The 15,129-nt window shown below is 54.3% G+C and overlaps 2 pseudogenes; one reads left to right on the top strand and one right to left on the bottom strand.

The window, feature by feature from the left end:
- Nucleotides 1–2,289: 2,289 nt before the first annotated feature.
- Nucleotides 2,290–8,939, top strand: LOC128847578 (antigen-presenting glycoprotein CD1d-like; annotated as a pseudogene).
- A 1,005-nt stretch (nucleotides 8,940–9,944) lies between these two features.
- On the bottom strand, nucleotides 9,945–14,911 carry LOC128847416 (antigen-presenting glycoprotein CD1d-like; annotated as a pseudogene).
- Between the last annotated feature and the right edge of the window lie 218 nt (nucleotides 14,912–15,129).

Here is a 15,129-nt window from a genome sequence, read left to right as displayed (position 1 = left end):
TTCTCAAACTTTTTCACAGGCCGCATCTTAATAGTTATTGTTTCATGGGCCAAATCCTCCCTCTCTGACAATCACGTTGTATCCAAATATGGTAACCCTCCCTACACCAGCTCTGCGTTGCGGGCACAAGCGTGCTGCTTCACTATGGTACAAAGTGGCAATGAGGTCATTTTTCTCATCGCGCGCAGCCGTTACCCGTTCTGACAGGCTGTTTATAAGGCTCCGTTTACTAGTGTTTGGAAGTTGTTGACCGAGGCAACTATTTGTGTTGAGTTGTTTCAGATGTAAGACTCTGGCAGTTGCTGCTGCATCATTTTGCTAATGCTTTGTGTCAGGTGTGTGTGTGTGTAGTATTTGAGTGTGTATGTTTATTATGTGCGAATATGCATGTGTTTGTTGTTGAAATTTGTCATACTGATATTGTCAGCTGTTGTTGTATGACGGAGTATTTGCCATTCTAATTTTATAAATTTTATTAACAATTGGATATTCTAAAGGTAGAATAAAACGTAGTAGATTTTGATATGAAGGAAGGACGTATACCTGACTAAAAATGGTGTATTTCCGATTACAATCAACAGTGCTTAATTTTAAGGAAGTCATCTTGATCTCTTAATCAATGTTTACGTCAAACAGTTGATGAAACTCAAATAGTGACTCAGTTAGTAAGTGACATGTATTCTCTATTCTTTACTTTTAATAGTGAGCAAGAACTGATAGGAATAAAATTTCGTTTTTTTTCCAATTGATGCAGCCTCATGGCAGATAGATATGTAGGCTAAATAATTAAATTAATGAATATTGACCTGGGTCTGGGGCTTGGCCCTTTGGGAACAGGAGAACCTTTTCCTTGGTTTTCATAACCATTTGTCCCCATAACGAGTGGCACTGGCACAGGCCCCATTGCCCCAGGGCGGCTGTCAAGATTCCTGCCCCACTCTGAACTTTAGGGTACATGTAGGGACCTGCATGAAAACCTCTAAGCTTCTCTACCAGCTTAGATCTGCGTTTGCTGCCACCACTCCCAATGTGCAACTCCCTTCCCTGGGTAGCCTTGAGAGACTCTTCACCAATTCCCTGGTGAACACTGATCCAAAACCCCTTGGATCTTAAAACAAGGGGGAATTAATCATCGCTCCCCACCAATTCCTGGTGAGTCCAGATCAATCCTCTTGGATCTTAAAACAAGGGGGAATTAATCATCGCTCCCCACCAATTCCTGGTGAGTCCAGATCAATCCTCTTGGATCTTAAAACAAGGAAAAATCAATCAGGTTCTTAAAAAGGCTTTTAATTAAAGAAAAAGGTAAAAATCATCTCTGTAAAATCAGGATGGAAAATAACTTTACAGGGTAATCAAACTTAAAGAGCCCAGAGGAATCCCCTCTAGCCTTAGGTTCAAAGATGCAGCAAACAGAGGTAAACCCTCTAGCAAAACGAACATTTACAAGTTGAGAAAAGAAAGATTAAAACTAACACACCTTGCCTGGCTGTTTACTTACAAGTTGGAAATAAGAGACTTGTTCAGAAAGATTTGGAGAGCCTGGATTGATGTCTGGTCCCTCTCAGTCCCAAGAGCAAACAACCCCCAAAACAAAGAGCACAAACAAAAGCCTCCCACCCCACAAGATTTGAAAGTATCTTGTCCCCTTATTGGTCCTTTGGGTCAGGTGTCAGCCAGGTTACCTGAGCTTCTTAAACCTTTACAGGTAAAAGGATTTTGGAGTCTCTGGCCAGGAGGGATTTGTACACAGGAGGGCTGTTACCCTTCCCTTTTAGTTATGACAACAGTGCTAGGGGCTGGATCTGCAGGGGGCGGGGTGGGGGGCAGCAGGGGGCTCTCCCCGGGCAGTCAGGGCTCCCCATGGCCCCAGGGCGGCGCTAGGGGCTGTACTGCAGGGAGCGGGTGGGGGGCAGCAGGGGGATCTCCCCGGGCAGTCAGGGCTCCCCATGGCCCCAGGGCGGCGCTAGGGGCTGTGCTGCAGGGGGCGGGTGGGGGGCAGCAGGGGGCTCTCCCCGGGCAGTCAGGGCTCCCCATTGCCCCAGGGCGGCGCTAGGGGCTGTGCTGCAGGGGGCGGGGCGGGGGCAGCAGGGGGCTCTCCCCGGGCAGTCAGGGCTCCCCATGGCCCCAGGGCGGCGCTAGGGGCTGTACTGCAGGGGGTGGGGCGGGGGCAGCAGGGGGCTCTCCCCGGGCAGTCAGGGCTGACCCCATTCCCCAGGGCAGCGCGGGGGGCTTTGCGGGGAGCAGCGGTACTGCAGGCTGGAGGAGATGGAGGGGGCGTCACACACACTTAGGCTGTGGGCGCTAAGTGGCGCACAGTGTAGCTGCTGTTTGTGGGCAGGAGAGACGTCTCCCCCCAGGAGCGGCTTTGTCGCAGGAGAGCTGTTCGCACCGGTGCTTTTTGTCGGTAAAACTTTTGATGTTCGGGAGTGTGTTTTTAACACCTCTGAACCACAAAGTCTCAATGTGGACCTAGCCTGAGTCTGCTGGGGACAGGGCCTGCATCTGATCCCGCTGCCGGGGATCCCCCTCCCGCGCTGCCCCCCTCACCGACTCACTCTGCCCTCATTGGCTCGGGGCTGGCAGCTGCGGGCACAGAGCTGAGCAGACACAGACAAAGAGAAGTTGGCAGGGGGGGTGCGGGCTGCGGAGGAACTGAAAGCGCCTGGGGATCCTGGATCCCTCGTCTTGCTGCCCTGACGCCCGCCAGAGCCCGGATCCCCCTTCCCCTGCTGGGATGCTGCTCCCTCTGCTGCTCCTCCCCTGGGCATGGGGGGCCCAGGCTGGTAAGTGGGGACCCCCCCTGCTGTTTTTGCTGCCGGGATGCGTGGGGATGGTGTAGTACTAGGGCTAGGGTGGAGAAGTAGGACGGGGGAGGCAGGTTAGGGATCACCAGGTAGACCCCGTAATGCAGGATTGTTCATGGGACAGACTCATTAATCTCTCTCCCCACCCGCTTTGTCCTCCACTTGTTCCCTGCCCCCTCCCCCAGCCTCCCCTCCTGTCCCCCCCAGCGTCTGTCACCCTCCGGCTGCTCCAAATCAACATCTTCCACAACGCCAGCTCCACGGACGCAGAGATAAGAGCCCTGCTGGGTGACCTGGAGACCCACTCCCTGGACTGCAGCACCTGCGAGATCCGCTTCCTGCAGCCCTGGGCCCAGCAGGGTCTGACCCCGAAGGAGTGGCAGGACCTGGAGCTGCTGTTCCATCGCTACCGAAGAAGTGAGGTTTTTACTCACGAAAGCTTATGCCCAAATAAATCTGTTAGTCTTTAAGGTGCCACCAGACTCTTTGTTGTTTCTGTAGATACAGACTAACACGGCTACCCCCTGATACTTGACATCGCTACCTGTTCAACTTCAACTGGATGGTGAACACAATAGCCCAGCACCACGGAAGGGGCTGTGAGTATGGAGCGGTCTGAGGGGATCCCTCCCCCCACCCACCCGGGGTGCTGAGAACTGACACACTCACCACAGCCACTGAGTGTGTCATTGGGGGCAAGACAGCCAGTCCCTGGCCCTTTGGCTGATTGGAGCCGGCATCCCCCAGAGGGGAAACGCCCGTGTCCCATTCTCCACCCCAGAGTCAGCCAGCCAGGTTTGGGGCCAGACTGTAGCCTGAATTTCCTAGAGGGGAAAGGCCCCATGTCCCACTCCCTGAGCGGAGGCTCCTGGTCTTTCCTGACATGTACCCTGAGCCTTTGAAAGCAGGTCATTTGGGCTTGGGGGTCTGTATCTCGGGAACCCTGTGACCAAGGGGCCCCAAAATAGTACCACAAACTCTGCCTCAGGCCCCGATGTAACGCAGCGATTTTCAAACCAATCTGACTATGCACATGAAAAATCAGCTTTAAACAGAAACTGCAACTTACCCCTAACTCTAGCCAGGGGCGCCCCACAATCCTGCCGCCGTCATGTAGCCTGTAACGATGCTAGTTCTGGCGGGACCCAACTGAGAGTGCCAATTCAGGACAAATTGCTTAAAACAGGGCAGTTACAGCCCAAGGCTGGGTTTTTTTCCACCTCCAAGGCACCAAACCAGCCAGACAGAGGACTTTGGTCTCACCCCACTGGCTAACCACAAGTCACACAAGCAATTCCCTCAGACACTCCAGTTTCCCAGTATCACCACCAGTGCCACTTGTTATGGGGACGAATGGTTATGAAAACTAATACCCCAGAAAAAGAGAAGAGGTTCTCCCGATCCCAAAGGACCAAGCCCCAGACGCAGGTCAATACATAAATCAGATCTTACCCACAAATCACGCTGTTGCCAATCCTTTAGAATCTAAAATCTAAAGGTTTATTCATAAAAGGAAAAAGCTAGAGATGAGAGTTAGAATTGGTTAAATGGAATCAATTCCATACAGTAATGGCAAAGTTCTTCGTTCAGGCTTGTAGCAGCGATAGAATAAACTGCAGGTTCAAATCAAGTCTTTGGAACATCCCCCGCTGGGACGGGTCCTCAGTCCTTTGTTCAGAGTTTCCGTTTGTAGCAAAGTTCCTCCAGAGGTATGAAGCAGGATTGAAGACAAGATGGAGATGAGGCATCAGCCTTATATAGTCTCTTCCAGGTGTAAGAACACCTCTTTGTTCTTACTGTGGAAAATTACAGCAAAATGGAGTCTGGAGTCACATGGGCCAGTCCCTGCATACTTTGCTGAGTTACAAGGCGTATCTGCCTTCTCTCAATGGGTCCATTGTATAGCTGATGGGCCTTAATGGGCCATCAAGCAGGCTAGGCAGAACTAACACCAACTTGTCTGGGATGTCTCCCAGCAGCATAGCATAAGTTTGCCATACAGACAGTATAGAGCCAATATTCACAACTTCAACTACAACACTGATACATACATATAGACAGCATAATCATAACCAGTAAACCATAACCTTGTCCTAGACACCCCATTTGACCCCCTTTATACAAGATTTGGTGCCACTGCAGGACCTTGGTTGCAACAATGATCTATACAGTCCAAGATTATATCAATAACGTCACATAGCCCAACTAGGGACGGATTAATTTTTTGTGGGCCTGGCACCAAACATATTTGTGGGCCCCCCTGGGGAATGAAGGGACCGGGGCAAGAGCACAGCGGGCAGGGTGGATTTGATTGAAATCATGATTTAAATCACTAATCGGGAAGACTCTATTTAATCATGGTTTTCTACATAAGTGCATTCTGGTTGGTTATAACCTTAATGCATATTCTTCACCACTCCGAGATAGATTTAGGTTTCATTTTTAGAAGGTACACACAATACACTTTTAAACAGTGATTTATTTTGAAAACTTTTCAGATTAGTTTTACAGCTATATCAGAAAATGAATGATTGTTTGGTTATTTCATTTTCCAAAGGTAATTGAAGCACATAGTTCAACTCCCAATGACTTCATAAATATCTCCAACTCAACAGGTTAATCATTAATATTTGGAGGATTTTCTTGCCAGGCTGTATTGGGAGGAGAATATCACCAGACAGACATTTAAATTGTTTTATTTAACTAAAACAACAATGTTATGTATTCTGGATTTTTTTCTTCAACAGCAAACATATAATATTTTAACAAGAAAGCATATGTCCCTCGCTTCTCACATTTATCTCCAGACTTCTTCTCCTTGTCCAGATCTATTCCGCCCCCAACAACCTTCTATTCATTGAACTTTTTGAAACTTTGCACTTTTAGAGAGAGGTAAGGGATTGACTCTGTGTATGTAAATTTGCAGAGGGACAATAGGGTTGAGGTCTGTTATTTCTCACCTCTGTATATTTATTTACAAACATTTTGCTGTTAACAAGCATATTGCCTCTCGAGACACACATCCACAGTTTGAGAACTGCAAAACTACGGATCTCTGATGGTATCTTCTAGACTGAGCACAGAGTCCCATTGGGTAGATAGAAAGATTAACCTAAATCTATACAGAAGCCCCTGGAACCCCATAAGATTGGGTCCCTAATCCATGAACTATTGGAACTCATTTACAAAACTTTTCTTAAACATGACATGACTATATTCTCCTACTATAGAATTAGAATTTATAATCCCTATTCTGTGATGAGATATAATGTATCTTAATTAAAACTATCGTTGGATAGGTTTTTTCTCAAAAATCCGATTTTTTTTTTTTTTTTTTAGTCATTGATTTTTATCCACTCTGACAGCAGGGCAATGTGGGGGGGTGGGGGGGAAGGATAGGTCCCAGCTGGAGCGAGGGAGGGGCCAGGGGTGAGATGAGCACAGCAGGGCATGGGGGGGGGGGAGATTAGTCCCTGCTGACTGGAGCAAGGCAGGGGCTGGTGACAAAAGCACAGTTGGGCAGGAGCTAGGGTTGGTCCCTGGAGCAAGGGAGGGGCTGGGGGTAAAGTGCAAGCACAGCAGGGCTGGGGGGGTAAACAGGATTACCCCCCCTGCCCACATAGAGCGGGTACCTACCTTCTCCCTGGTTCTAGCCCAGTCTCTTTGCCTCTCTCTGCACTGAGCTGAGGGTGGGGGTGCACTGAGCACAGGGCTGGGGGTGCAGGGTCTGGGAGGGAGTCGGGGTGCAGGAGCAGGCTGGGGGTTGGGGTGCAGGGTCTGGCCAGGAGCTAGGATGCGGGAGGGGGCTCAGGGTTGGGGCAGGAGGTTGGGGGTGTGAAGCGCTTACCTGGGGCAGTTCCCATTTGGTGCAAGGGTTGCAGGTGGGAATGTGGGGGGGGGGTGCAGGAGTCAGGGCATGGGGTGTGGGGGGGGGGACTGGATATGTGTGAGTGGGTGCAGGGGTCATGTGGGTGCTCACAGCAGGGGGCTGGAGGGGGTATGTCCTGACTCCACCCCTTCCCCAAGGCCCCACCCCTGCCTCTTCTCCACCTCCTCCCCCTCACTTGTGCTGGCAAACAGCTGTTTTTTTTTTGGGTGGGGGGGGCGGGAATGCGGCATGCTCTGGGGAAGAGGTGGGGGAGGAGTTTGGCTGCCGGCAGAGCCGACCCAGCTTCTGCCCCCAGAGGGGGGGGGGGGCGGAGAAGAGCGGCCGGGTCGGGGCCCCTTTGGCTCGTGGGCCAGGTGGCACCATGCTAACTCCGGTACTGAGCCCAACATCCTCATGGCAGCTGACATGTCTTTACTCCCCCTCGTCCCTCTATTTCTGCCCCCTCCTGTGACCTCCGGATGCCCGTCCTCATCCCCCTGCCCTTCCTGTTCCAGACCCCTTTGTTACCCAGGTCTCCCTCGGCTGCGAGCTGCACCCCAACGGCACCTCGAGGCGATTCTGTGACGCCGGAGTGAACGGCGAGGACTTCATCAGCTTCGACGCGGACACAGGGAAATGGGTCGCTCGGTGGGGGGACAAGCTGGCGCTCTACGCCCAGGACCTTCTCAACCAGGATAAGGGCACAGCCATCAACATTCAGTTTCTCCTGAGAATGACGTGTGTCAATCAGATCAAGAGCTTTGTCCAGCATGGGAAAGAGTCTCTGGAGAGGCAAGGTGAGGCTGGACACCACTCCCCGCTTGCGGAGATGCAGCCACCTCTGGGTTGGGGCAAGGGGCTGTTTATCCAGGGCCCCCTTGCCTGGTGTACAAATGCAGCTATAGCTGGGGTGGAGCACAGTAGCCATTTCATAGCCGCACTGCACAGCAATGTCACCACTGGTAACTGCAGGATCTGGCCAGGACAGCGGGGCCAACGCCTGACCCCGGGGAATGGAGCTGGGCTTGGCTAGTGAGTCCCTGAGGCTCAGACTGAATCGTCCCCTCTCCCCCGCCCCGTCTCTCTCCTCCTGTCTCAGAGCGGCCGGTCGCCGTGGTGTTTGCCCGAGCGCCTCCCCCAGCCGGGACCCCCGCGCCGGTACTGCTGGTTTGCCGGGTCACCGGTTTCTACCCCCGGCCCGTCCGCGTGGCCTGGCTGCAGGACGGGGAGGAGGTGGGGCCGGGCGGGCGGCTGAACTCCAGCGGGATCCTGCCCAACGCGGACCTGACCTACCAGCTGCGCAGCTCCCTGGCCGTGGGGCCGGGCGCCGGGCACAGCTACGCCTGCCGGGTGCAGCACAGCAGCCTGGGGGGCCGGAGCCTGCTGATCCCCTGGGGTAGGTGCACGTCCCCGGGGGGTGGGGGGGGTCGTGGTCTCTGGGGGCTTTTCCTGCACGTCCTGAGTGGGACGGGGGTGAGTCCAGGCAGCGGGATTGGGGTGTAGGGAGGCAGAGGGGATGGGTGGGGGTGTGGAGATGGATCAGGGGGAGCAGGATGGAGGAGCTGAGGGGAACGGGACAAGACTGGGATGGGGGAGCAGGACTAGAGTGGGGGGAAGTTGAGGGGGTGGGAAGATGCGGGGAGGAGGGGTGGGACTGCAGGAGAGGCAGAGGGAACAGGATGGGGGGCTGAGGGCAGTGGGGAGGGGGTAGAGACTATGGGGGGGGACTGCAGGGGTTCGTTGAGGGAACAGGGCCCACACTCCTGTCCCCGTTCCCAGCACGGCACCCCCTGTGTTACAGAGCAGAGCAGGCCCCGGGGCCCCGGCCTGGCCGTGGGCATCACCCTGGGGGTTGTGGCCATAGCCGTCGTGGCCGTGGTGCTGTGGCGGAGCAGACGCAGGTGAGACCTCTCCCTCTCTGGGGTGGGGGTGGGGCCGTTGCACCCCCTAACCCATACCCTCTGCTCTCTCCTTCCAGGGGCTACCAGGGCGATAGATCAGGGGAGTCCAGGCCCTGAGGGGTCAGGACCAGCCCCGGCCCCAGCGTGGGGATCGGCCCCTCTCCTGGGGACTTGAACCTGTGATGTTATTGACGTGAACTGGGACCATATCGATCATCGTTGCAACCAAGGTCCTGTAGTGGCACCAAATCTTGTACAAAGGAGGTCAAATAAGGTGTCTACGACAAGGTGACAATTGGCTGGTTATGATGATGCTGTCTGGGTGTAGGTTTCATTTTTGTATTTAAAGTTATAAGTATTGGCTCTGTGCTGTCTGTATTTCACACTTGTGCTCTGCTTCTGGGTGACACCTGTCACGGAGTCCCCGGGCGATGCTCTGGAACTGCTCCCCACAAAGCCAGTCAGGACTTTGGGGAGCCTCCTCTCCCTCGGAGCAGACTGTCTCCAGGGCAAGAAGCTCACACGGCTTCACCTCCTGGGTCTGCCCTTGGAGCATTCAGCATATGCCCCTCCGTGCGCTTCCCACAGCGAGTACGCCCAGGCAGGGTCCTGGGGAAGCCAGAGGGTCCTGCACCCCCACTTCAGTCAGACGTGACTCTCAGCCAGCCAGTAACACAGAAGGTTTATTAGACGACAGGAACACGTCTAAAACAGAGCTTGTAGGTCCAGAGACCCGTACCCCTCAGCCAGGTCCTTTCTGGGGTCAGGGAGGCCAGAGCCCTGTCTGGGCCCCACTCCATTTCCCCAGCCAGATCCAAACTGAAACTCTCCAGCCCCTCCTCTGGGCTTTGTCTCTTTCCCAGGCCAGGAGGTCACCTGATTTCTTTGTTCTCCAACACCTTCAGCTGGCACCTTGCAGGGGACAAGTATCAGGGGGTAGCCGTGTTAGTCTGTATCTACAAAGACAACAAGGAGTCTGGTGGCACCTTAAAGACTAACAGATTTATCTGGGCATAAGCTTTCGTGGGTAATGCATCCGAAGAAGTGAGGTTTTTACCCACGAAAGCTTATGCCCAAATAAATCTTTTAGTCTTGAAGGTGCCACCAGACTCCTTGTTGTCTTTGTAGGGGAGGGGCCCCGGCCATGAGTTGCCAGGAGACAGGGCGTCGGCCATTCTAGATACTTAAGAAATGCATAGGGGAAACCGAGGCACCCACACAGTATTCAGAGAAAACATTAAGAACAGTCCCACTTCGTCACATCACCCCCAGACAAGGTGGTGTCAGCTCTGCCTAGCCTGCTTGGTGGCCCATTAAGGCCCATCAGCTACAACTGACCCATTGAGAGAAGCAGAGACACCTGGTGACTCAGCAAGGCAGGGACAGGCCCATGGACAGAACTCGGAGGCTTCTCCAGGACATGTGCTGGGCAGCTTGTGTTTGAGACAAAGGAAGCAGAGACCACATGGCAAGAGACTAGAAAAGGCTGCTGCATCTTCTCCATCTTGTCTTCAATCCTGCTTCTGACCTCTGGAGGGACTTTGCTGCAAACTGAAGCTCTGAACAAAGGACTGAATGACCCATCCCAGCTGGGGATGTTCCAGAGACTTGATTGGAACCTGCAGTTTATTCTATCGCTGCTGCAAGCCTGAACCAAGAACTTTGCCATTACTGTATGTAATTGATTCCATTTAACCAATTCTAACTCTCATCTCTATCTTTTTCCTTTTATGAATAAACCTTTAGATTCTAAAGGATTGACAACAGCGTGATTTGTGGGTAAGAGCTGACTTGTCTATTGACCTGGGTCTGGGGCTTGGTCCTTTGGGATCGGGAGAACCTCTTATCTTTTACTGGGGTATTGGTTTTCATAACCATTTGTCCCCATAACGAGTGGCACTGGTGGTAATACTGGGAAACTGGAGTGTCTAAGGAGATTGCTTGTGTGACTTGTGGTTGGCCAGTGGGGTGAGACCAAAGTCCTCTCTGTCTGGCTGGTTTGGTGCCTTGGAGGTGGAAAAACCCCAGCCTTGGGCTGTAACTGCCCTCCTCTGAGCGATTTGTCCTCTCAGTTGGGTCCCGCCAGAACCAGCATCGTTACACCGGCAAACCAGCAGTACCGGCGTGGGGGTCCCGGCTGAGGGAGGTGCTCGGGCAAACACCACGGCGACCAGCCGCTCTGAGACAGGAGGAGAGAGCCGGGGCAGGGGAGAGGGGATTATTCAGTTACAATTTGTGATGGAACCCCGTCACTTCCTGTCCTAAACTGCTGTGCAGTGCAGCTATAAATTAGCTCCTGTGCTTCACCCTCAATGTAGCTGCGTCTGTACGCCAGGCCGGAGATCCCTCTAGAAACCAGCCCCACGCCCCACCCCAGAGGCAGCCGCAGTTCTGCGCCCGGTGAGAGATCCCTTTGTACGCAGCCCCTGCACACTGCCCAGCCTGAAGGACATGAGAGCAGTGGGGAGCTGATCCCAGTGTGGGGCTGTGGGCAGAGAGGTGCTGGAGGGATTTGGGAGCCTGGGGCCCAGCGTCACCTTGTTTCTCCACAGACTCTTTCCTGTGCTGGACAAAGCTCTTCATCCCATTGACACACTGTGACGGGTTGGATCACAGAAACCCCCTTGGGAGCGGTCACCCGATGTGCAAAGACTGCCCCTGCTCCTGTTTTCCCTGCCAGCTCAGGACTCCAGCACCCTGTCTTGCTGAGCCAGACACTCCCGTCTGGCTCCAGACACAGACCCAGGGTCTGAATCACTTGTCCCAAAGCTGCAAGTTTACCTGAAAACAGCTCGCAGTAGCGCACTTGTCTTTAGCACTCAGATGCCCAACTCCCAATGGGGTCTAAACCCAGATAAATCCGTTTTACCCTGCATAAAGTTTATGCAGGGCAAACTCATAAATTGTTCGCCCTCTATAACACTGATAGAGAGAGATGCACAGTTGTTTGCTCCCCCAGGTATTAATACATACTCTGAGTGAATTACTAAATAGAAAGTGATTTTATTAAATACAGACAGTAGGATTTAAGTGGTTCAAAGTAGTAACAGACAGAACAAAGTAAGTCACAAGCAAAATAAAATAAAATGCACAAATCTATGTCTAATCAAACTGAATACAGATAATCTCACCCTCAGAGATGCTTCAGTAAGTTTTTCTCAGACTGGACACCTTCCAGGCCTGGGCACAATTCTTTCCCCTGGTGCAGCTCTTGTTGCAGCTCAGGTGATAGCTAGGGGATTCTTCATGATGGCTTCCCTCCCTCTCTCTTCTCTTCCCCCCTTTATATATCTTTTGCATAAGGCGGGAACTCTTTGTCTCTCTGGTTTTCCACCCCCCCTCACTGGAAAAGCACCAGGTTAAAGATGGATTCCAGTTCAGGTGACATGATTACATGTCACTGCAAGACTTCATTACTCACTTGCCAGCACACACACATACAGGAAGACTCACAGGTAAATACAGCCATCTGCAGACAATGGGAGTCATCAAGATTCCAAACCATCATTAAGGGCCCACACTTTACACAATTACAATAGGCCTTCAGAGTTACATTTTATATTGCTAGTTTTAGATACAAGAGTGGTACATTTCTACAAATCAGATGATCACACTCAGTAGATTATAAGCTTTGGAATGATACCTTACAAGAGACCTTTTGCATGAGGCATATCCCAGTTACGTTACATTCACTTATTACCGTATTTTCTCTAAAACCAGCTCAGTTACATTATATTGACTTATCAAGTTTTTATAAAACCATATAGACTGCACAACGTCACACACACGTCGTACTCAGGAGAAACTGAAGCGTGGTGGTCATGTCCCTGTCCCGGCTGAGACGGTCCCAGACCTCGAGTGCCAGCTTGTCCCCCCACCCAACGAGCCAGACGCCGGCGTCCGCGTCGAAGCTCACAATGTCCTCGCCGTTCATCCCAGCATCACAGAACTGAGTCGAGGAGCCGCTGGGGGGCAGCTCGCAGCCACTGGAGAACTGGGCACCAAAGGGGTCTGGAGCAGGGAGGGCAGGGGGATGAGGACGGGCGTCCAGAGGGTCACAGGGGGGCAGGGTCGGGGGCAGAATGGGAGAATACATAATGTCAGGTGTAATGTGGACGTTTGGCCACAAGATGGTGGCGGGATTGTGGGACGGCCCTGGCTGGAGTTAGGGGTAAGTTGCAGTTTCTGTTTCAAGCTGATTTTTCACATGCACAGTCAGATTGGCTTGAAAATCGCTGCGTTACATCGGGGCCTGAGGCAGAGTTTGTGGTGCTAATTTGGGGTCTCCTGGTCACAGGGCTGCTGAGATACAGACCCCCCCCCAAATGACCTGCTTTAAATCTATAGTTTTTTGGAAAGTTATTTGTGCTGCTCAAAAGAAAACTGTGGCCCTGAGCCTCAATACACCTACATCCCCTGAGCTCAGCTCTGCACCGGTAGCAAGGACACGTTTGGCTTCCCAACACAACGTTACACAAGTCCCCGGGCCTTAGTTCTGTCCGTGGAGCGGGACGCCGGGCGGTGGCACCTCTGCCCACAGACAGTTCACACCTCTGCGAGCGATTGTTTCCTCAGCAGCACCTCAGGGCGTGACACACCGAGTCACACACTCGCTCAGGGGAGAGGCTGCAACCTCGGAGCCCCGGGAGAACCCGTCCAAGCCCTGTCACCGAGCGGTGCCTGCGGCGGTGAGCTGTGATCCCTCGGCCGGCTGTCACTCTGTCGTGAAACGCACCTGCCCAGGCAGATTGCCGTGAAACTAGCTCTGCCCCAGCAAGGTGCAGTGGAGAATTTGTGGGAGAAATGGTTAAGGGGTTCCTGAGAGTCTCCCCCAAGGACCTTCGTGCTCCAGCACCAGACCCCCAGCGCAGACCCTGGGCTGAGTCGCTGAGCAGAGGTGAGCTGGGTCTGTCCCATGCCCTGGGGCGGCTGGGGAGGCACTATCTCAGCTCTGCATTTCCTGCTCTTGTGTTGGGTGTTTCATGGTTTGCAGAGTGTCAGTTTTCAACGTTCGGGAGGACAGGTGGCACCGTGAGCAGCCTACACACTCCTTCCACAAAGGCCTTTGGTAGGACACGTGGCCATGAGCCTAGGTCAGGGGCTGCGACATGGGGCCTTTCCCCTCTAGGGCACACAGGCTACAATCTGGCCCCAGAGAGGGGCGGATTAGGGTTTTGTGGGGCTCTGGGCCAGAGCAACTGGGGCCCCCCCTTCACCTGCAGTCCCCCCCATGCTCCTGCCAGGGAGCGGGGTTGGGGCGTGGGGGCTTGCCCCACTCCACCCCCTGGCACTAACTCCGCTCTGCCCCCTGGCACTCCAGCTGCTCCTGGAAGGAGCTCAGGGTGGGTGGAGACGGGCAAGTCCCAGTGCCCTGACCCTGCTCCCTGGCAGGACCGCCGGGCGAGCAGAACAAGGAAAGCCCCCACTCCCCGGCAGGAGCTCTGGGCAGGCAGACGAAGCAGGTCAGGGTGTGGGGACATGCATTTTTCTGGGCCCCCCAATTGGCCGGAGCCCCTGGGCACGGGCCCCATTTGCCCATTGGCTAATCCGCCACTGGCCCCAGAGTCGGGGGACTGGCCAGCTGAGTGGGGCGAGAAAAGGCATAGGGGGCGCCCGCTCCAATCCCGCCCCAAGGCAGGAGACTGGCTGGTTGGGGGGTCAGGGAATGGCCAATCAATGGTATCATATTTGTCACCCTGTCAGGACCCACTCAGTGGCTGCTGTGAGCGTGTCAGTTCTCAGCTCCCTGCTGGGTTTGGGGAGCGACCCCCTCAGACCGCGCCATACTCAGCCCCCGCCTGCATCCTTAACCGCTTCGTTCATCACACGGATGAAGCTGAACAGGGAGCGATGGATCAGCAGCTCCAGGTCCTGCCACTGCTTCGGGGTCAGGCCCTGCTGGGCCCAGGGCTGCAGGAAGCGGATCTCGCAGGTGCTGCAGTCCAGGGAGTGGGTCTCCAGGTCGCCCATCAGGGCCGTCCCCTGCATGTCCGTGGAGCTGGCGTTGTGGCAGAGGGTGGTTCAGAGCAGCCGGAGGGTGAGAGACGCTGGGGGCAAAGGTGGGGAGGCTGGGGAGTGACAGGGGCAGAGGGGGGGAGAGGTGGGGGGTGAGGGGCAGAGGTGGGGAGGCTGGGGGGGGGGCGGAGCAGGGGGGGAACACGATGAATCAGTCCCAGTCTCCTGAGCGCCCCTCATGCCTGGCATCAGGTCTCCCCCTGCCCCCCTCTGACCCTACGATGACACCCCTACCCCCAGTAGCGAAAAGGTCTGGGGGGGGGTCCCCACTGACCAGCCAGGGCCCCCCAAGCCCAGGAGAGGAGCAGAGGCAGACGCATCCTGGCAGGGGATCTGAGCTGTGCCATGGTTGGGGCCGCAGGACGAGGGGCTGGGGTCACCCACATGTTCTCAGTTCTGCTCCGGGCCACACGTCTCGTCAAACTTCTGCATTTGTCTGGCTCCGCTCAGATGCCCCCCCCCCCAGCCCCGGGCCAATCAGGGCAGGAGCAGAGGGGGGATCCCCCCCTTGCGCCAGGTTTCAGGTCCCAGGCGGGAG

The sequence above is a fragment of the Malaclemys terrapin genome, chromosome 13 (genome assembly GCF_027887155.1).
Source record: "Malaclemys terrapin pileata isolate rMalTer1 chromosome 13, rMalTer1.hap1, whole genome shotgun sequence".
Lineage (NCBI taxonomy): Eukaryota > Metazoa > Chordata > Testudines > Emydidae > Malaclemys > Malaclemys terrapin.
This window is presented reverse-complemented; position numbering and strand designations above follow the sequence as displayed.